The following is a 24,153-nucleotide window of genomic DNA, read 5'->3' as shown; positions in this document are numbered from 1 at the left end:
GGTTTTGTCTGAAAAATCATAAACTGTGACAAATGGATGGATGTAATTTGAATTTGAATGTAATTAAAATTGTAATATGCAGAGATTTTGAAATTCCTGAATATGTTGTAGGAAACTGAGGACTGTGAAAAGAAGAAAGGTAGACAAAAATGTCTTGAATAGTGAAATGTTGAATAGTAAAGTATGTTACAAGCTTAGCAGTGGTCTGTGGTCAGGCAACAGACTCAATGCATTTGAGGAAGAAAGTACACCTGACAAAGGCCTATCAGTCAATATGTTGTGACTTTTCTTTCTTGCTTTTCAGCATGGAATTAACCTCTACTTGTTTCTTTCCAGCCAATGCGTGCTGACACATCAAACAGCTCCCCACTCAAACCTCTTTTGCAGACTGCTGATTGGACACCAAGTACCTAGCTTTCATGAGAAAAAAAAAGATGTCTATATACCATTCAACTTTTCCGCACTGGTAAAGATTGCAGATTTGTCCTTTTAATTTCAGCTAAAGCAAACTCAACCTAGGATGGATTATAACAATGTACAATAATGTATACACATACATTAAAATATCTCCATATCTCAAAAGAGAGTGGACAAGAGGTTAGTTCTAAACATTTTTTTTAGAAAAAGTGGACAATAAAACACCATCTGGAACATAATTTGTCTGATAATTTATCATCCAATTTGGAATCAAGAAACAGACATGCTCCTCTAACATCCCTAAATGTCAGAGTTGCTAATGTTCTGACAAAATATAAGAACTCAAGTAGAGCTGTCACCAACTAGAGGAGAAGCACACCTCTCACTAACATCACTGCAAGCCTCCAAATGCTTGGCAATTCACAGAGTAGCTGTTGCACGGAGAGTTTGTTCTTGAGGAATCAGAGATCTAGAGTCATGACTCAGGCTTGAATTAGTGATGTCTGGACTATAGCCTCTACACTCATTGAGCAAAACACATTTACTCATTGAACAATTTCAGAGCTTCTCAGGATGCAACAATCATATCACCCAGCAGCCATATCACCCTGCAACTCACAACTGGCAACCCACTGAAGCTAAGCAAGTGTGAGCCTGGTCAGTACCTGGATGGGAGACCTCCTGGGAAAAACTAAGGTTGCTGCTGGAAGAGGTGTTAGTGGGGCCAGCAGGGGGCGCTCACCCTGTGGTCCATGTGGGTCCTAATGCCCCAGTATAGTGATGGGGACACTATACTGTAAACAGGCGCCGTCCTTCGGATGAGACGTAAAACCGAGGTCCTGACTCTCTGTGGTCATTAAAAATCCCAGGGCGCTTCTCGAAAAGAGTAGGGGTGTAACCCCGGTGTCCTGGCCAAATTTCCAATTGGCCTTTACCAATCATGGCCTCCTAATACTCCCCCTCTATGAATTGGCTACATTACTCTGCTCTCCTCCCCACTGATAGCTGATGTGTGGTGAGCGTTCTGGCGCACTATGGCTGCCGTCGCATCATCCAGGTGGATGCTACACATTGGTGGTGGTGGAGGGGAGTCCCCATTACCTGTAAAGCGCTTTGAGTGGAGTGTCCAGAAAAGCGCTATATAAGTGTAAGCAATTATTATTATTATTATTATAACAACATACTGTACTAACCAAATACATTTTGCTTAGAACTCACAGTGTGTGTGTCAGGAACATTAACATATCACAATGCTTTCTTTGGCCAAATGGTGAAACACAGATTTATTAAGTGGTTCTTCGACACCCCTGAAAGTGTCACCATTTGAGGTGTTACAATTAGATATGAAAGACAAACACAAAAGGCCTGGCCATTTAGAGACAAATGTAAGCTCAGCACAGAGCCCTCTGAATAATTTAGACACACCAAATATGTGTAGGGGGAATTTTCATTTGTTTGATTCCCTAAGCATTTATACAGTGACAATTCCTTAAACTAAAGATATTTGAAGTTTTGATACTCAAAGTTGTGACTATAGCAGAAACAGAACCATTTATTTTGTTTTAAAAGTTACTGTTAATAACTAAATGATATTTGCAGAAATGTTCTCCTATTTATTCACTATGAATAACGTTTTGAAGCTGAACCTATTACATTCAATTGAAATTTTCATTAAAATGCTTTTCAAGATATTTAACCTGATACATAGGCCTTATGATTAATATTAATCAAGATTTCCTATAGCTTTAGCCAAATGTCTAATGTTTCTGCTACAACACGAGACCTGTTGTAGGGGAGGAAGAATGTAGCATTTCATTTCAAAATGGCAATTCACATAAAGGTGATTTAAAAGGAATGTGCACGGACAACATCTGGCTTTGACATAGGAATAACATCTAATATGAGGAAAACCAGACAGAACTATTCACAGCAGTCAAAGCAGTCTTATTTCCAAACGTGTAGGAACACTTACAAAAATACCTGTAAAAAATCCATATGATTTTTTTCTTAAAAAAACAAAACTTTCAAACGCACATTTCTTAAAAACAGTTAACATATAGTATATTTATTAACTATGGAATGTTCACCTAAGTATTTCTGTGGAATTTAAAATACAATTTAAAAAATAAGCTCTAAATCAATATTCTAGGTAAAGGAATATGCTATATTATAACACACATTATTAAAAAAATACAATGTTATGTCTGTTGTTTCCATATAATCAAGAAACTAACAACAATTCTTGAAAGAACTGGAATTAATAATAATATAATAATAATAAACTTTATTTTATATACCACCTTTAAAGGTGGCTTCTCAAAGCACTTTACAGAATGACAACAACAATAAATAAAAAGAATACACAGGATAAAACACAATTACAATACACAGAGGAGACCGTGGATGGTGGTACTAAGTATAGTAGGAGCAGAAGGGTAAAGAATGGAACCAGTTAAGTAAAGGCTTTTCTAAGAAGAAGGTTTTGAGTCTGGATTTGAAGGAGTTTAGAGAAGGTGACTCTCTGATATCCTTGGGGAGAGAGTTCCAGAGTTTGGGGGCATAACAGGAGAAGGCCCTGTCACCCACAAGGGCTGCTATTGTCTGTGAGCTACATATAGTATAATGTTGGTGATGCAATTCATTAGTAAGGGAATAGATCTCCCCTTATATGGGATCTTTTTTAATAAAAAGTACAACATGAATACAATTAATTCAAAATCAAGAACAAATCAAGTTACTTCCAATGTTAAAAAAGTCTATACTGTCATAATACTTCTGTAGTCCTTGTAAGATAATAAAACCAATGCTGGCCAAATACTGCATGTACAATTTTAAAAAGCCTATGGTTGTGATCCAACAAAATCTCAGCTAGGCCTCATGCCTTCTTTCATTATAGTAGTAACAGATGTGGAAAGATCACTTCAAGCAACTCTAACACCTGTTTAAGTGGTGACATATACATTACATATATACAGTATATATTGTACTGTATGTTATGTTACATAAGCAACAACCATTGACTCAAAGCCCCTGCTTGCTTTCTGTTTGGGTAATAAGAAAGCTAGCATGTCATTTAGCTATGTATAATTCAGATTCATCTGAATATTCAAAACTTAATCATACAAAACTTAAAACAAGTTATTTAGTAGCATGAAGTGTTTTAAAAGCAAATACATCACACTTAATGTTCCTCAATAACATCATTTTGCTCTCTCCACATACAGTTAAAGCTAAAGTACTACTCTTTGTAACATACTGGACTGTACATTACAGAGTTATTGTGACTAGTTTCAACCTAGTTACAGTACCTGCTAAAACAAAATAGCTACAATTTCAGTAGAACATGGCCATATAATTGTGTTTCTGCACTGAAAATGAAGTGTGTATCATGATCTTCTTTTAAAACAAACAAGTTAAACAAAAAACCAGAGCACGATTAAAGAAAATGTACTGACCAAGTATACAAATCTACAGATGTGGTGTATGATGTTATTATGAATGAAGAAGCTACAACACAAACAGTATAAGGAAAATATTTTTAATACAAAGCATTCTTTTAATAACTGACCGTTGGAAAAATCTGAAAGCTGACATAATTAATTAGTTTGGGAAAACTAAGTAATTAAATTTGGGATGGAGTCCAAGAGAAAAAGAGCCTAGTAACTAAGAGATTTATTTCCTGCTGTTTTCAGTCAAAGCTTTGGGATGTTCACAAGCCCTGTCGCTCAGAACATAAAACACAAACAAGGGCATAAGGTGTTAAAATAAACGTTCACATAACACGGAGGTCAAATGTGTTCTTTAGCCCTAATCATCATAAGTGCACAGGATGCTGAATTCTGGATCAGATGTAAATTTGAGATTGAAGGCTTGTGTACCCCACAAAGCACAAAATGATGGTATATAAAACCAGGATTCAACATATAAAATGTGAAACAAGGTTGTTACGCATTTGTCACTGAGTTTGCATCTTAATGTGGATGACACTGTTGAAACCATAAACACCTCAATTATTATTCTTATTTTCTTACCTTTGTTTCTCATGAATCAAAAGTAGGAAATAAATATGAAAACTGCAAACCGCATGTTGTAGCCTTAGATTTATATTTTAGGTGCTTGAGGCAAACAAATATTGAACACCTACCATTTTGTTTTTGCTCTTTGATTTAGGTGTTATCTTAGAATTTCAGTCTTATTTTCTTACTGTAGCACTAAGCCCTTAAAGGGCTTTGTCAGAGTTTGTCAAGTCAAAATAGGTAGGTGCTAAATACTTAGAAACAAATGGAAACGTGGATAGAAAAGTCTCTTTTCTCTAGTCAAAAATGGTCATAAGGAAATAAGCACCATTTATATAGCCTTGCAAAATGGGACAGATGCAACAAGTGTTAATAGGTCCTGTACAGAAACGTTAATGCAAAGACTAAATAAAACATTAAAACTCATAGAGGCAATTAACTAGGTGAAAAATATTTGCTATAAAATTGACAGCCACCTAAAAAATACCTCTTCCATGCTTTACAATATTCCCAGTAACTCAGTTGAGTTGATATATGTTTTTGGCTTTTGCTATTACAATGTTTCTAATAGAAGTTGGCAGACACTTTTAACACACAAGTTAAAAAAATAATTTTGTTGTTTAAAAAAGCTTATGTGCTTTCTTACACCATGACTCAATAAAACTTTCTCACCTTAAAAACATCCCTACACGTGCCAGTCAAGAGGTCTATCACAACAAAAGCCTTATGAAAAGAACATCCCCATTAAATGCATTTCAGGGCAGTAATACCAACACAATACCCTTGTCTTAACAGAGCTTTGTAATTTTACCTTAGTCAAACATTTGAGGTTAGTATACAGTTGCTAAAGGAATTAGTGCTTTTGGAAATTGAGAGTCCTTTTATCAAATACCTTTCTGACTCAGTGACTCTTCACCCCCTTTCTGTGCTGTATCATAACAAGAATTGCCCTGGAAGAGAAAGAATAACATCAGGTCCCCCAGAGAGAAAAAGAGTTAATCAGCTGTTAGGCAGGTTGTGCCTCACCAAATATGGCAGATGTCTGTCAACAAGTTCAAGGAATGTGAGAACTAAATGTGGATGGAAGAAAGGAAGCAATTAAAGTGTTGGTATTTTTACATTTGCAAACATACAGACTATTTTTTACCATAACTCTCATAACATTTATTTTGGAAAACGTTCGTGATTACGTGCATTTAATTAAGACTTCATTTTCACTGGAACCCACTTGTCATGTTGAGTGATGTCATAGGTTTATCCAGTCTGAAAGTGGAAAGTTACTGTAAATGTGATCATGAAATCTTGCAGAGAGCTCAAAAATCAAACACTATGCAAAAAAGGCCAAAACACAAATTCATACATGTATTTCAGATCTAAAAGAAGGCCAGAATGTAAGAAGTTACAGAAAATGTTCAAACAGGAGAAATATAAAATCTCTGCAGAAAGTACAGTAATTATTTTATTTTGTGATTGCTTCATTTATATGCAAAATGGAACAAAAGTGTGAACTGAAAACAAAACAAAGCTAACGACCTAGTCATTAACAAGCCATTTGAATTGCCTGCATACTTACACCAAAGAACTTTGCTGTTAGAAAAATATACGATTAACAAATGCAGGTGAGACATGACCACCTATTGTGAAAAGCAGGGAGCTGAAGACATATGCCTATATGAGGGAGCAAACAACTTGTAGGTATCCAGGAAGAAGAGAATAATAATAAACAAGGAAACCTGGGGGTACAGTGTATAGTTCCTTCAACAATCTGCAGTCTTCAGAAGTGTAGTTATAATAACCTAATTCCTTGAAAAGACAGCAGACACTTGCACTAGACAGAGAGAGTAAGATCTGTGGCGGCTGTGTTCGATCGTGTTCCCTCTATATAAAGGGTTCAGAACACAGGTTTGATTGTCTAATAGTGAAGGCAGACTAGTTTAGGATTACAATTAGACCAAGTGAAAGGTTATAGTTCCCCATAGGGTTTAAGGAAAAGTGTATTGGCTCTCCCATTATGTAAAAAAGCAAAAGCAGATTCACTTTCCCATAAGGTCTAGGTTAAAAAGGGAGAAGAGCAGCTCTCCTGTTATTTACAAATTACAAGGGAATCCTATGAGGCAGAGCAGGTTACTGACCAAAACAGCTTGAGAAGTTTTTTTTTTTTGCTTGAGATTTGATCAGACCTCAGCCCCAGTTTCACGATTATTCAGATTAAAGCTAATAGGGTGCAGGTAATTAACAGGGGGTTTATGTGTCTAGGTCCTCCAAGACACAGTTCACCAAGACAACACTCAGAAATACTACGTCTTCATCTTTCTATTATCTCCATCATCCTCTCTCATGCATGTGTAAATGTAATCTATCCTTAAAAAATAAAAAGCTGTTTGAGGGCTCACCTGGAGTCCTGGCTGATCTCTATAGTCTAGGCAACACAGGTTCAAGTCCAGGCAATGTAATTAGTCAATTATAAGTGAAATACCAAAAGGAGTGTCTTAACTGCTTGAGAGCTGCTGGGGTTGGACGTGAATCAGCTGCCCTAGGTTTCCTTCACTTTGTTGTGACTCGTAACAGCAGTGACTCCTGGGAGCTGTAAGGAGAGTAATGTAGGTGAGAGAAGCATCACTTTCTATCAGAGTGCTCTCTCTCCTTTGAAGCGAGTGCGGAGGATGTGGTGTGTCGAATGTCAAATGGCTCTGATGTGTGGGCATGTCAACTCACTGTGTTCACAGGTCCTCATTTCCCCGATGTGGTACAGCTGTTGTAGTGGCAAAGCAGCTTAATTAATGATTGGCAATTCCAAAATGGTTTGATACAGAATAGTGGAAGATGAATTGCACATTTTGAAATAGTTCAAATTCCCAATCTGAAATGAGCTGTTTTTCTTTGTAAAGCCTCAACAGGTTTCTTGCTCTGATGAAAAAAATCTTTTATCAATGAACTTATTTGCATTTTTATAATGTGAACATTTTTATTAACATTACAATGCAGCCTCCCAATGGGCAGTTATTGAGCATCCATTTTTTTTCATTTATAATACATAATACATTTTTTTAATTATTGCGGTCAGGTGAAGACGAAATCATAGTGTACTTTAATATAGTTAATCAAAAGATTTCCAAAGGACCTTTGTAGGCTATATTAACACATGACAGCTGTCACACATGAAATACATGTGTCACACATGTGTATACTAAAATTCAGTTCTGTTCAGATTTTAAGTATGTCACTATTGTGAAGAACAGAAACTCCTCACAGCAGTCCATGTGACCACTTAACAAATATTGCAATTTACAAATCACACATTTCAATAAAAATCTATTTGAATTTTTTTACTCGTCTTTGAAACGAGTCTTTGAAAAGGAGGCTGAAAGACAAGGTGGAGTCTTGTGGCTTTTCCCACAGTAGAAATGAGGGAGCAGTGTTTGCACACCATATTGAAATGGTAAATACAGACTCATAATTACAGAATTGGCATTAGATTACCATATAATTAGTTTGTTTGTTTGATGTGCCTTTTTGTCTTCCCTTGGGGTTAAGATACTTTTTATTACATTTCTTAATCAATTAGCTTCTCATAAATTGAACATTAGTAGCTTAATGTATATCCTTGAAGGTGCCTTATGCCCCTTAAGTAAACTCTTGTCAAAATACGCTAACTGGAAAATTCAATGTGCTTCTTAATCTCAAAAGAGTAAATTATTGCTAAGGAAACTCTTTGTGTCAGAAAGTACCATACTCACAGCACTGTAAAAGGACTATAAAAGTATGGGTGTTAGGTAGTAAGGAGTATTGGTACAGGCAATGTGTGTACAGTAAGTAGGGAATGTTATGGCTTCTGGGAAGGAAGTAGCATGGAATTGATGTCTTACATACATTAGCACAAAGCGGTGTAGCTGCTTCTTTCTTCTACCTTCCTTTGTGGAAGAGCATGAGAACATGGTCTAATGCACTCTATATATCATCACTCAGTTTAGGCTTTCCTCCTCATCCACTTCTGTTGTAGTATAGTCCATCAGCTTTGTATGTATGCAAAAGACTGCACATCTTTTTCATAGTCTTTTTCTTTGGATGATAATTTAACCATGATAAGAATCATGGAAATAAGCTTCATATTTACACAGTTTCTTTCATTTACAGCATTGTTAAATAAGGCAAAAATACTCCATGCCATTAATTTTGAGTGACTGAGGTGCTATCTACATGAGTGCTTTTAAATTACTTTAAAATCCTACATTTAGTCACTTCTTCCCATCAATTTTTCAGGAATACATGTATTCACTCTTTGGTTGAGGTTTCAGACCAAGCAACTGTGTGTAACTCCCACAATTCCAGCAGAAAATTCCTTCTCTCTCTTAATAATTCATAAACAGCAATAAAGAAAGTGAGGTACCAAAGACCTTTGCATGGAAACATAATTAAAAAAAGGTTGATTAGGAAACAAAATTGATTGTTTGAGAAAGGAGCTAGTTTGTACTTCTTTTCAATAATACAAAAACTAGAAAATGTCAAAATAATCCATTATCATCACATACTGTATCTCATATAAGAGCAAACAGTTGAAATAAAATGGAAGTGATGATATTTGTTACCGAATATTTAGAAACCTTAGGGCTTTCAAGGAAATGTGATAGGCCTAAATAAATTAACTCAGTAATTTGTCTGAATCCAAAAGCGGAGACGCCTGGCTTAAAATTGAGATTTCAGGGAAGTAACAAAGTACTTGGATGTCATGAAACCTTGATTAAAATTCTTCTCCAGGACTAATTTTCCAGTTCTCTCATCAGGTGTGTTGAGGGAAGCTGGTTACAGTCAGAATAACTGCATCAGATTCCTTTCCTATCCTTCATCAGAACCTATAATGAAGAGTGAGCGAGGTAGGCCCAGAGTCTCTGGCGGCCACAATGGAATCTAACTGAAATGGAAAGCTGATACCAGTTCTGGGAGGGGTGGACTGTGGGTGAAGGTTGTTTCCACAGCAACAGGATCTTTTTTTTCTATGATGCACTTTGAAGAGTAGGGTTAAAAGTTCTGTGAAAGCAACAGCTGTTGTTTCCTTTGCAGAAAATACAAGCCCATTCACAAAAGCTGGTCCCCCTTTCAAGGCAGATTATAACCTTAAATCAAACAGCACAGAAATGAACTGCAATATTTAATAATCTCTTAGATGTCTTAGACAGACACAAGGATTTGTTTGGTCCTGGAATTGTACTAGGGATAAAACAAAGGGGGAGAAGAAGAAGATCTTGCAACAACTGTGTGAATTAATATTTTGGGTTTTGCAGACATTTGTGGCTGTTTAGTAGTTTCATTTGTTTCGATTGCATAACTTTTAATTGAAATTCTCCAGTGGGAAAACAATTACCAATGAAGCGCTGCTGTATTTGAATAACTACAGTATATATGTAATTTAAAGCGCGGATGGCACGAGCCAGCACTACAGTGAAGTTAATTGAAAAAATGCAGGAATGTAAGCCAAAGTCATTAAATGAGGTGGTGAAAAATATTTAGTTTTTCTTCCAACTTTATTACATGCAAATGAATAGTAGCACTTATAAAAATAATCATTTTTAATCATTTCAATAATAATAAGCAGTGCAAGTATCATAGTGTTGTATGTGTCAACAATATATTCAAAATGAAACTGCAATTAAAAAAAGGAAAAAGCTGATGTTTATTTTCTCAGATTGAAAATGAACAAATTTCTTGTTTACATCAATTTTCTAGGTCCACGTTAGTAGGCTATCTTCAGTGCATTAATATTGTTTTGAAAACCAACAGCTGCATACAGTTAAAAACAATTGCTGGTAACTGCTTTATCCTCAAGAACAGATCTTTGCCAGAACAATCATAACTAGCAGAAAAAAGCATACACATTAAATGTCCTATAGCAATTCTTACTATTTACAATCGAATCTGTCCATTAAAGTGATCTTAAATGTCTGAAATGACCCAAACAGGAGGTTTTGTTCAGCTTTAACTAATAAAAAGCAACCAATAACCATTTTCTTACTCGATGGTATTCTTATCTCTATTTGAAAACAGTTACTTAGCTTACACCATCAATGGACTACTGATCAATAGTTCACAGAGAAGGGAGGGACTCTATTATCTGTAGCTGCAGACACTTGGTACATCAGAACTCGGTGCCGCTGTTCAACATGCTGAGGAATCCTGGTGATTTGCCACAGCTGTTTCATTCCCTTTACATTCCTTTCCTAACCTGCCTTCTGTTTCAGAGCCCCATGGATATGAGTCTTTCTTAAGTAAAAGGCTACTGATCCCAGTACTCTTATAAAATCAGATTTCCATCCCACTGCATTCTTGTGGTTCTCCTCTGAGACAGATCACAGGTTCAATTAAAAAATCAATGTTACTCAACGCAGTCTTAAAAATGACTTGTTAACTGTGCCTTTGTAGGCTGTTATACACACTTTTGTTGTATTCATTTATTTCAATTCCTCTCAGAAAATATAATTACTAAGAAGCTTTTGTAAGTTAATTTTGAGCTCTAAAAATACAATTGTGAATAAAATTAGAAATGTTACTGTGTTGCTTTGGAAGCTGGGGGTCTGTGGCCTACAGTATGTACTCAATTAAGCTGGCATTGCTACACAAGTAAGATACAGATATGGTATTATATTTCCATTCCAGCTTGTCCACTCTCACTTTCTAAACCGTCATCCTCTCTGGCTCTTCCTTCTCTCTGCAGCCTGTGCCTCTCTGTCCTTTCTTTGTGTTGTCACCCCCACCCACTGACCCTTTGACACTGAGAGACTCCACTCTCCCTCCGTGATTTATAGCATGTTCAAGGAAGGGTCAATCCGAGTTTTATGGTTTCCTTAAAAAAACACGGCCTAGAAGAGAAGTGCTGTTAAAGATGTGTTAATAAAAATGCATTAAGATAAATGCGGGCTCTTTAAAAAACTTATTAGCAAAACAAAATTAGCTACTGTCTGAGTTCTTAAAGTCACAGAAAACCCAGTTGATGTTGTATAAAGTAAGCCTGCAGTCACTTGCTTAGTTATTGCTCATTGTTTTTATGCGGTTTCATTTAAAGTGGTGGTAACATTTTTATTGTAATGGTTTACTTTCACTAAAATGAAACAGAGTTAAAACCTTTCAGTTTCAGTTCTTTGAGTATTGTTTACTTTTGCAATAATCTTTCAGGACATGGGAAGTATGACACATACAAGCTAAATATCTTGCAATCTGAGATATGAATCCTCAGCTGTGATAGAGTAAAATGGATTTATGAGGGTATGCACCTAAATATGTGAAACCAAAATAAGAAAGCCTTTATTTTAGATGCTTTTACAACATTGTAGCAGCAAACTAAAATTGCTAACCCCTTGTCTTAGTCTAATTTTTAGCTGCACAAAAAATACATTCCTTTTCAAAAACTGGTATTCATTTTTAGAAAAACTTATTGTTCATTTTTGGCAGTATACTAATTGAACATTAGTGTAGTGATGACACATGAGTAAAAGGGAATACATCAAAATGCCTTGGGAGATTGAATATAAACCAACTGGTTATATTTCAAAAACAAATTCCTAACTGAATACTTTACCACCACAAAGATGTGAGTTTTTGTGCCTCCCTTGGTACAGATTGTAATAAAATCAGACTCAGAAAAACAAATAAATGCCTTTTTTCTGTTGCTCCCCAGCACACTGGTTGTATCATTCTGCTTCATATTCATTAATTACTCTGAAGGTCCATTTGTGTTTAGTTTACAAAGCCACTTAAACTCACACACCAATTTAACATATTTATGACCCCGTTCTTCTTTCTTTCCTCACAGACTGTACGGTAATTGTTCTCTAGACCCGAGTATTCCAGAATGCCTTCAGTGATGAAAAGAGACAACACAAAGGAGGAAATGAATGTGTGAAGGATGAATACCTTCAAGAAAACAACTGGGTGCAATTTGGCCCATGGCCCTGGGGGTCACTTTAATAGAGTCGAGCCTCAGCCCCTATTGATTGCATGGGAGACTATTAACTCTTAACAACTCCCAAGCTTAGGTTCATTATTTATTTTGTTAAAGGTTTTGTTGTAGCTTCTCTTGCTTCGATTTATGGCCAGCTCCTTGCTTTTTTAGGTCATGATACCACACAGTTAGAGACCATGAACAGAATATAAAGCAAAACTCCTTTGTTTCAATAATGATCTTTCGAAACCTGATTTTTCTTTTTAACTGGTGGTTTAAATAGCTCTTTTTAGCACCCACCCAAGTGTAAGGTGAAGTTCAAAAATACATTAGGATGATAGGAAATAGTTACTATTTTGGTTTCAGCAGGAACAAATTTAGAAATAAAGAAAATAATGTTTCATACTTGTTTACTAGTACATCATTTATATATCTGAAGAATACTAAAGCAGTACTGTTTTGTACTGGGCAATGTTGTATGATGATAGTTACAGAAAAGGAAAAAAATGCAGATTGCAAAGGGACTAGTGCAAGAGAGCACTGAGTGGAGGACTTGAAAAATGGGTCCCATCACAGGCGCTAAACCTAAAATCCACAATATGAATTACAAAAACATACATACCATTACTCCTGCCATTTAGCCTATATTGAATTTCACTCCTAAGCCACATGAACAAACTGTATGAGAAATGTACCAATAAATGTAAAATTGTGGTTTAAGTTAATGAAAATAAAATGTCAAGTTAGAATTTTTTCATATTAATTTTATTTCTAAATGTTCTACAACCAGCCAATTGAGTTGTTTATTGAAGGAACAACAGCAGATGTCTTAACATCACTGTTACCACACTACTACAGGCCTACAGTGTTTTATAGCAAGCTCTTTTTGCAGGGATCCAGTTCATGTAAATCTTTAATATTAGAGTTTTCAACAAAATAACAAAAGTGGTAATAACAAAATGAACTGACGTCAAACATAAAGCAACTTCTTAATTGATGGAGATTCAGGAGGTTCGAGCAAGGAGTTAATACCAAGTGCATTAGGCATGCTCTCTCACAAGATTTAATAGAAAAGTGGTAATGATTTCATTTCTGCATATGGCTTTAGCTCTTAAATTTGGATTAGACTGATAAGATAAAGCTTATAGTACATGCATTACGCTTCATAAAAAAATGCTAATTATAAAATAAATTAATTACCGCTTTACACTGGAGATGAATGTACCATCACTTTATACTGGACTGAGTAGTTCATAAATGTCAAAACTGTGCACACCATACAGTTATAATCAGTCCAATCCTCCAACACAAATATTTAATGTGTTTAGAATATCTATTTTAGATTGACAGCTACATTATGATTTTCCTTATGATAAAGATATAATAAAATATAGTGAATCATATATGTGTGATATAGTATACACCATATCAATATATCATTTTGCTTTTGCTTTATTACAGGATGTCTTGAGCTATACCTTGCTCATATTGATAACTGTGCATATGTATAGGACACATTACAGATCAGAAATATGTATTACAATAGACAAAAGAAGAATGGATGATGGATGATAAACATATTCATGCAGATGGATGGACATCTATTCATATATATACATTCTAAAAGTGTTATTAATTTAAAGCAAAGAGACTCTGTTTCTTTAAGACAAGCCCATAAATCGTGTGGATCACCTCCTCTTTTGAAAAGCCTCTCCACGGTCTAAATTTTCCTTCTGGGTCAGTTAAGGCATTGAAGTTTTAATGGCATGCCACGGCAGATTACACGACACAGCTGTCCCGGCACCGTGAAAATTAAGTTATGCCCCGTGTCAGCAAGTTTTGTGTTTTGCTCCTTCTCTCTGTCTCCCTCTCCCCCTGTCTTCATTCTTTCTGCTCCCCTTTCTTTCTCAGTCCGTTGAAGCTGCTGAGAAGTGCACATCCAGGGAGCCAGAGGGAGAGTTCTGATCGAGTATTCAGTGTTGGTAAATAGAGCTGAAGGCCAGCACAGAATGAAAATGGAAACATTGTTTCCCTTCGTAGAGAGAGGTCTTAGCCCTTGTCCACGTTCAGTCACTTCACACTTTGTCATCAGTTCGTCTCAAAACACCAGACAACAATAAACTTTCACCCCTCCTCACAACCACCACTCTTATTTCTTCATGGTCTAACAGTTGTACTTCATTGCGTTCTTATTTATTTACTCTTTTTTTGGTCTGTGGTTTGGGAAAAAGAGTACTGTAGCAGTACTCTTCACAAGTTTCATATCACTGTTATTACATTACCACTCGGACCACTGCCTACACAAACTGGCTGTTACTCACAATTAAGTTAAGGTAAAAAAACAACAATGTTAGTTTTGTAAAGGCGAGCTGAAAGTTTGCTCTTCCAGCTGTTTCACTGGAATTCAGGGTGGCCCAATCAGACAATGCAAGCCTTACAGAAGAAAAAGTGATTTGATGTGATACGACAAATGAAACACAAAATAGAACAGGTCAGTTATTAAAAATCCCAAACCTCTAAACACATTCTTCTGGCAGAAAGTGCAAAAAATAAAACTTATATGCATGTCCCAAAGAGTTTGTGATCCTTGACACAGTGTTCCTTTACAAAGTAATTATCATAGACTTTGCACTCATTTACAAATGTTCTATAATCTCGACTTTCTCAGACATTAAAGACCAAATAACAAAGATATCCAACTTTTAAGTTCTTCTTCAACTTTCCTGTCTTGTCAATGGGATCCACCCTCTAACTGTATCTGCATTCTGTAATAAATTGGGATTGCTAATTATTATTTTTCTAGCAAATGCCAAGACTGTCTTACTCTAGCAGTTGCAGTTGCAGATTATTAAATTCATGTAGACAATTATTTCTGGCAGGCCTACCTAGGCATATGCACGTATTTATTATGCCAACACTACAGTTCATACATAAATTTCATTTAACCTAATGTGATTTGACAAGAATGGGCGACTTTGAATTCACAATTGTTATTCATTACAACCTCCTTCTCTGCACATCCAGACTGTTTCAGACCCATCGCTCGGGTGCTGGATATGTGGTGTTTGTGAATGCTTTTCTAAGAGGAGTGTCACATGAATTATATGGCTGTTCCTTCAGAAAGGAGCTGCATTTATACTGGACTTAAAAACATTCTTTAAGATCTTTCATTCTTATCTTTCCTTTCCATTCTGAATCCTTCCTCAAAAGTACTTATTTAGTAAATTAATCTAACCTAAGATATTTGAAAAAATAACAAATACAATGTTATCTTTAGTGTGCAGCTACATTTGTGAAAAGTCCCTAGCAAAATACAGCACATCAGAGAAATGAACATAGAACTATTAAATACAGTAAACGTTTCTGAGGAAAATACCAAAAGAATTAAATTATTTAATGTATTCAGTATGTTTTCTGTTTTCACTCCTTTTATGTGGTTATAGCATCTGAACATACATGATTTAGAAAATTGAGAATATTTAAAGCTGATACCTCCCTTTTATTGTGCAATAGAGGTGGGTGGCTTAAAAACGAGCACCCTCTCTGTCAGAACGTTTTTTGTTAAACTTAATTGAACTATTCTGTGGATCAGGCAGAGGGATAGCTGTATATTTTATAATAATCAATAAATATGCATCAAAGACATTATAGTGCAACAGTGATAAAAGGTTTCTTTCTTTTTTTAATGATGTTAAGTAAATATACAGTTGTACTGTTTATTTAGGAGAAAGTAGAGATTAATTATGATCACTTACAATTAGAAAGCTGTGGAACTTTTTCAAGTGTTAGATATGAGAAGCAATGACAGCTAAACTATATCTTTTATTCTTTCCTTTCACTTTTCAGTGTGGAATTAACCTCTTTTTGTTTCTTTGCATCTCACATGCTGACCACTCTAACCTCATCAGTTTTATATTTATACATATAACACAATGGAACACTAAACAGTGGTTGGGCAGTGGGATGAGTAAACAAATATGAATGCAGAGAGCTTTGGAGTAAGAGCTAGTTACATACCCACAAAAGGCTGATAACCAAAACCATATTTCATTATGTGCAGACTGAATTCACAACATACGCTTTTCCCTGAAAATCAAGATTCAGTAGAAATGTTTGTTAAAGACTATTGTTCTAATAAAGAATGACAATGTTGAAGCCCTATAGGAAGGTTGAGGCCCATATGGAAAAAGATTTGGTAAGATAAAGGATCCTAAGTAAGAAAAATGTTCAGTTCAGTGGGGCATTCACTCCTGCATCACATAGGATTCTTGATCTTTCCAATGTTAGGTTGTCTTATAGACTGTGAATATTAAAATATTCCTCCTTTAAATGCTTAGTCCTTTCACACTGTTATGAGTCAAAGAAACAGTCTTATTCAGGTATTGATTACACAAAAAGCGGTCATAATGGTCTTGAATTAGGTCTTAGAAACTACAGAGCAACTTATTTCAACTGTTGAACTAAAAATTCTCATTCACTCTACATTGAGATGGTATCATCTTTCTTCTGAGCAAAAAAAGGGGTTTATTCTTTATAATAATAATAATAATAATTGCTTACACTTATATAGCGCTTTTCTGGACACTCCACTCAAAGCGCTTTACAGGTAATGGGGACTCCCCTCCACCACCACCAATGTGCAGCATCCACCTGGATGATGCGACGGCAGCCATAGTGCGCCAGAACGCTCACCACACATCAGCTATCAGTGGGGAGGAGAGCAGAGTAATGTAGCCAATTCATAGAGGGGGATTATTAGGAGGCCATGATTAGTAAGGGCCAATTGGAAATTTGGCCAGGACACCGGGGTTACACCCCTACTCTTTTCGAGAAGCGCCCTGGGATTTTTAATGACCACAGAGAGTCAGGACCTCGGTTTTACGTCTCATCCGAAGGACGGCGCCTGTTTACAGTATAGTGTCCCCATCACCATACTGGGGCATTAGGACCCACATGAGCCGCAGGGTGAGCGCCCCCCGCTGGCCCCACTAACACCTCTTCCAGCAGCAACCTTAGTTTTTCCCAGGAGGTCTCCCATCCAGGTACTGACCAGGCTCACACCTGCTTAGCTTCAGTGGGTTGCCAGTTGTGAGTTGCAGGGTGATATGGCTGCTGGCTGCCATATCATGGCATTATCATATCATGGCCATATCATATCATTTATGACAGATATCTTAATTCAACAAAGAAAGTGAAGGTCCAACTGGCCATCTGTCTTAACCTTAAACCTACAGTATATTATTCCTCACTATATGGTATATGTACAGGTCTATTGTGTCTAAAACTCAAGACTACATAATGTAGGCTTGATGTTAAAATACTGTATATTAAACTTGCTCTTCAAAGTTATTTACTATGATGTGAGAAAAGATGACCAACATGTAAAGTTAGAACCAAAGCATTTATTGCAAGTACCATTCAATGAAAAATTAGAAACATATTTACTTTGAAGTACTAGAATAATTTACAGCATAAAGTAATATAATATATGCACTTATTTTATTAAATCAAAGCTTCTAGCCTTTGGCCTACAGTAAAGGAACTATTTGCCTTCCTGCAAAAATTAACATTTTGGATGGTTATGAAACAGATAGGGAGAGTCATTTTTAAAATGTGCGATTTACCGTTAGGTCAGACATTATTATTATTATTATTATTATTATTATTATTATTATTATTATTATTATTATTATTATTATTATTATTATTATTACAGAATTTTGAATGAATTTAGACTAAATGTAAAAACCTTTACAGAGTTTTTTTAAACAATCAAAGCAATCACTTTCTACATAACCTATTATTTGGTGTTAGCTCACTATATCACCACAATTTGGCCATGAGGCTTCTAAATATTTTAAATAGTAGGTAAGGGGTTCTTTGAGAAAACTTTAATCCTTTACTTTTCTCTCAGGACCTAGTAAGCAGGAGCCCAGCTGGTATAACTGGATTAAGAACCTTTTTCTCATTTCAAAGGGTTGTGATTGCAACAAGAGTTTGATGTGATGAAATCAAAGTGGCAGCTTGGATCTGAAAAAAACTATTTAGATTTTGGTGTTTGAAGGCTTAGACCTAAGGGGAAAACTGATAAATAATTTGATTACTTAAATTCAATGAGCATCCTCTATTGAAACATTTGCTATAAAACAGGTGTCGATGAAAACAAACTGTATTTGTATTTACTGTAAATACTTACCACAATCATTATTGTATGATAAACTTGCAGAAATTTTAAATGTAGTGTATGAAAGACCTCTTACTTTATGCAAATACCTTTTTGAAAACTGAACCTTTATCATTTATTGGCTGGATATTTTTGTCGTGAAGTATGCTTTGGGAAAGCTCTGAAAATGTTGCTTAATGATACTCACATAGCAAAAGTTCATTTTAAAAAATCTGTGATGTGCCAGTTTTATTTTTTCATGTCTTGAAAAAGAAAAAAAATAATTCAATGTGAAATAATTAATGAAAGTAAGATTAAAAAAAACAAGGGGCCCCCAACATTTTCTTTTCTGAATCAAATACTCAAGCTTCTGACGTGAACTTTAAAGGATTACGTCAAAATCCTTTCAAATGAGCTTTACATTTAAATGCTTATCCAATAGTCACAGTCGTTCCAACTGTCTGACCATTTCTTCATCAGATACCAGACAATAACTTAAAGGACCCTGTCCAAAACAAACTCTGAAAGCATCTTATATGAAATCATTACTCTTTGCAAATCCATAAAATTCGCTTCAAACTCCTTATCAATAGAAGGTCTTAGTGAGAGAGCAGAAGTCGCTGAATTATGATGTGCTTGTTTTAATGAAATTCTACTCCTGCTGAGATGTTCCCTGCAGATTTTCCATATTTCAGCATGGGAAACGTTTGGTGCTTTCCTGTCAGTGCCAGGAGTTAATTGAAAACATTTCAGGGGAAAGTCGGGTTGGGGGCCAACACTTCCATTCTTTCATTATCCCGAACAATAATAAAGAAGCAATACAATTATTAATGGGCAAAAAGGCCTGCACTTTCTTAAAGCGACGGTCCCCTTTTGTGCCCTATAGTGAGGAGCCATAAAAACATTGGTTACAAGACTCAAATGCATTACACATTGCCATAAAAAACAGTTTTTGGAAAATTAGTAGACAGTATATTTATGTTTGCACAGGCTATGTATATAATACAAAATATATGGTTATGCTTTTACATCACTAAAGGACAATTTTACAAAGACAAACATAAGAAAGGAAAACTTTGGAAGGGTACATACTCCAATATCTTCAGGCACAACTCAAAGCAAAAAAGCTTGAAGGAAATTCATGTGAAAGGCAGAGTTATGTACAATGATTATTTGGTCAGACATAAGTCTAGTATACTACATTCTAAGGGTGAAAAATCCCATATAACAATAAAACCCAAACCCCATTTCTGCTGTACTTATACTTATACTACACATCAAGAGATATACATGAACCAAATCTGAACATTTTATGGAAATATCAAACCCAATTATTTATAGGTTTTGAATTATACTTTGTGTAATTAGCTTGCAGTTAATGTGTAAAACGTTTTGCACTAGTTTACAATGTGCTCTATTTTACACTTTTAATTTCCAACTTTTAAACCTTAGCCAACATGAAAAAAAAATTGGGTTCCCAGGCCTGCATTGTGTCATGCTAAATTCACACCTCTGAATGTTTACATTTACTATTACAAAATGAGGCATATGTTTTGGTCTTTTCATTTAGCTGGTGAAAAGAAGTGCTGTAACATCAACGCTGCACTGCAATCTTCTCAAAATCTAGTTGTAATATGACACAATATTTAACAAAAGGAATTAGTACTCCACACAACTACATTAAGAGATATCCAGGATATCTGCTACATAGACAAGGAGAAAACATATTTCATATTATTGTGCGATAATAAAGGCAACACTTATCTAATTACATGTACCATATGATTTTTAAGGGTGTGATAGTAGGTACAAGATGCTTTGATTTTCAAAATCATTTTGTGAAGACAGTGAAAATCATGCATTATTTTGAAAAAAAAAAGATCAATCTGTGTTAATACATTTGTGTTAGTAATTTGGTGGTATTTACAAAACACTTTAACCTACTTGGGTGACATGGTGGAGCAGCTGCACAGTGGTTAGCCTTCCTGCCTCACAGACCTGGGTTCAGTTCCTGTGGTGCTATCTCTGTGGAGTTTGCATGCTCTCCCCCGTTCAAGAGAGTTTTTTTCAGGTGATTCGGTTAACTCCCTTTTCCCCCACTATCCAAAGACGTACTGATAGGTTAGTTGGCTTCTGGCAAAACTGGCCCTGGTGTGAGTGTGTGTGTGTTTGAGTATGTGTGTGCCCTGTGATGGACTGGCATCCAGTCCAGGGTGTATCCCATCCCACCTCCTTGTATTGGATAAAGAGGTTAGAAAATGGATAGATGGATTTAATCTACTAGCAGTATTGTCTACAATGCATTCATTGTGTCATTATAATGCAATGCCTTCAGTGTTTCATGTTTTGTGTTTTAATAACAAGGTACACCAGGGTCAGGTTCAATTTGGCCAGATGATTAATACTTAATGCCAGCTTCTGCATTATTTTGCAGAAAGAGAAACATCTTTGCATTCCAGTGTTCATAGTTCTTTGCCCTTATCCCAACTTTACTTAAATTCTGATGCTTTTCTGTTGTTATTATGGTTGTTATTCTTTTTTACAGTTGTCATGTTTTGACAGTTTTTTGTTTTTATATCATGATAGACTTCTGAGCATAGTATAAAGCGCCCACAAAAAATAAACCTTCAATACGAAAACAGAAAAATATTGACCTAGCTACTGTCCTTTAAGACAGTATGGTTGAAAGTCAACACAAATACAAAGAATAATCTCAAACATATCTAATAAACACTGTTCTACATTTAGTACTGTATCAGATTAAAATAATAATTTAATTCAGAAACTAAAATGACAAACAGGTCACATATGAAATGTTTGAAGATAGTATTGGTATTCTTGAAAGATACAGAATAATACTGGTTGGACATCCATTCAATTTTTTTAGGTTGTGAATTTGCCTTGGTACACTGTTTAGGTTGTAAAGTTCTGATGAATAATTGATTCAGCTTTCACTAAGGCCTAACACTTAAACAAAAAGCATAACTAAAGAACAAAACAATTGAGAATATCCCAAGACGTTGTTACAGAACTTGAGGTTGGTGATAGTCTGTACAGTAGAGCTTTACTTTATCACAAATATAATAGCTTGCTACATCAAAAACCCTTCAGGCTGGATGTTTCTGTCATGTTGGATGTTTTAATTAAAAGAGACAGAAAAAAGCAGCAAAAGAAACATTTAGAAATTGTACAGTATGTTTTGCATGAAAATATTTAAAAATGATTATTGTCTTCCTACATGATATCACTTTACAAAAAATTAATATGAAATTTTGGACGGTCACTTTTATTAGGTATTACCCTTGTGTAATAGCAGAAGACACTATTGTCTCAAATCTTTGAAGGGTTAAACATTGTGCTCCAATTGGTTACATATATTTTTACCATTTGTTTTCTTACTTTGCTATACAATTATAAACAATATTTTATGTGTTTCTAAGAAAACGTAGGACTTATCCAAAGAGCTACATAATAGACAGAGAAGCATATTAAGGCAATTACACATTTTAATCCATTTGAAATATCGTTTGTTTATTTAGGAAAAAGTGTATCAGTCTTCCTGTACTACAGCAAACCGCATGCAATGATGCAAAGCAAACACTGAGAATCAACAGATCTTTCCCACATCCTTCCCCGCAGTTCCTCTTAGAAATGGTGACAACAAGACTGAAGGAATGAAGCGCCCTCCACATTGTTTAGGCTGAACTATTATGTGCTTAAGATTTCCATGACAAAAGTGCCACTCGACTTTGTCCCGATTAATTCAACTCGAGGGCTCTCATCCCTCCTCTAATACCACACTGCTGCAATCCTTGATTTGGAGTTTCAAGTGACAAGAGCTAGGAAATACTGTATGCTTTTTAAAGATGAAAACCAAACAAAAAATTGAATCTCAAGTATGGAATTATTTCACTCCTCTTTTAAGAAGCTGTTTTATGCAACATTTCGTGACAATAAATACATAAACTCTGACTACGAAACAAATTTGAGAATTATGTTCTTATTACCACCATTTCGCTACCTTTTTGTCAGAAATAATAACTTTGACACTTGGAGAGTTTGGAGTGATGTATTAATGCGAGAGTGCCATCACTAAACGCAGCCCATAACTCGTTAATGCTGTTTTTTTTCTAGGATGATTTTTCATAGTATAAACACGCTTATATGTCTGCATTTATCGCTAGCGCCCCTTGAAACCCTAACACGACTTTTGTGAAGTCTTTATATTTAAAATAGTAATCATAAAATGCCTGAAATAAGAGTAATATTTGTGTCCTTTATTGTTATAATTAGTGAGAGCTAAATGTTGTATTTAATACCTTATATAGTTATCATTTGCTCAATGTATGTTGTATTACTGAAGCTAAAAGTACTGCAACAGTTGCCCAGCATGTAACTGCGTATGTCTAAAGCACAAATTAAGGCAAGGCTTTGTGTATTTAGTAGCCAGCGAAGCCTGAATCCCTTGCTCTAGTAGTCTATTTACTGTATTGTCACTGTCAGTTCAATGTACCCCGTTGTTCTTCCGCTTTGTACTTCAGCCCTTTTAACTTTTGTCCACTGAAGTGTCTACAAATGAAAAACCTCGAATAATAAGAGGCAAGGCAAATGAAATTGATCAGCAGCGAGCGGCACAAAACGCTACCAGAGAAAACAACAACAAAATACAGTTCAAATTACCGATGGAAAAAATATGTGTATTTTTAGCTAAATATGTCCTTATTTTCCATTAGTAAGTAGAAATATATATATATATGTTAAGGATCCCAAGCAAAATGTTGAATATTACCGTTGTATTCGTGCGTGAATCCAACATAGAGATAACAATAGCAATAGTAATAATAATAATGGGCATGTAATATTTGATTTTATTGTTTCTTTTTTAATACACAATTGATATGTAATATTCCAAAGTACGTTTAATCATAACAGTGCCTTTAAGTTTAAATGGAGGCTGAATAGGTGATCAACAGACAACAGCAATTTTGTTTTTCTTGGGGGGGAGGGAGGGGTGTTAGTTCCTACCCTATCCAAAAGTGCTTTTCTGGGTTGATTTATTCCAGACAGATGCTTTTGACAAGAGCCTGTAAAATCAAATCTTGGGTTTATTGTAGTAGTTAATTATCAGTACAGCTGCCGGCACTGAGACCTTCCTAGTGTTGATGCTTTTTACTTCTTGCAGGGAAAAAAAACTTCTGTGTCCAATAAGGACAAAAGATAGACTTTTAAAGAATATAACGCTTGAACAACTGGTGTGGATTGTACTTAATGTCCCTTTAGATGATAAGAAAAGGGGGTCATAATATTTTAACAGTCACGAACGACCATTTACCCTATAGAAAACATTGTTATTAAAATAACTTTTGGATTTCAAAGAAAATGTGTTCAAATATAATTAAATCTAAAAGTGAAACGTTTCGTATTGTTTTCTATAGAATCCTCTTGAAAAACAGTCTTACAATTATTATAAATTAGACTGAAAGAGTTCAAAGAAAATTCATGTGTCGGTAACTTGCTAAATAGAAACATTTGTGTATTTATTCCTCAGTAAAATGATTAGCAGCGAAAAAGCTCATCACCCTCACGCGTTTTCTAGTCTTAAACCAAGGTTTAGTTGCGGTGATACT

The sequence above is a fragment of the Lepisosteus platostomus genome, chromosome 4 (genome assembly GCF_059453375.1).
Source record: "Lepisosteus platostomus isolate fLepPlt1 chromosome 4, fLepPlt1.hap1, whole genome shotgun sequence".
Taxonomy (NCBI): domain Eukaryota; kingdom Metazoa; phylum Chordata; class Actinopteri; order Semionotiformes; family Lepisosteidae; genus Lepisosteus; species Lepisosteus platostomus.
The sequence above is the reverse complement of the archived record's forward strand: the minus strand, read 5'-3'. Positions refer to the sequence as shown.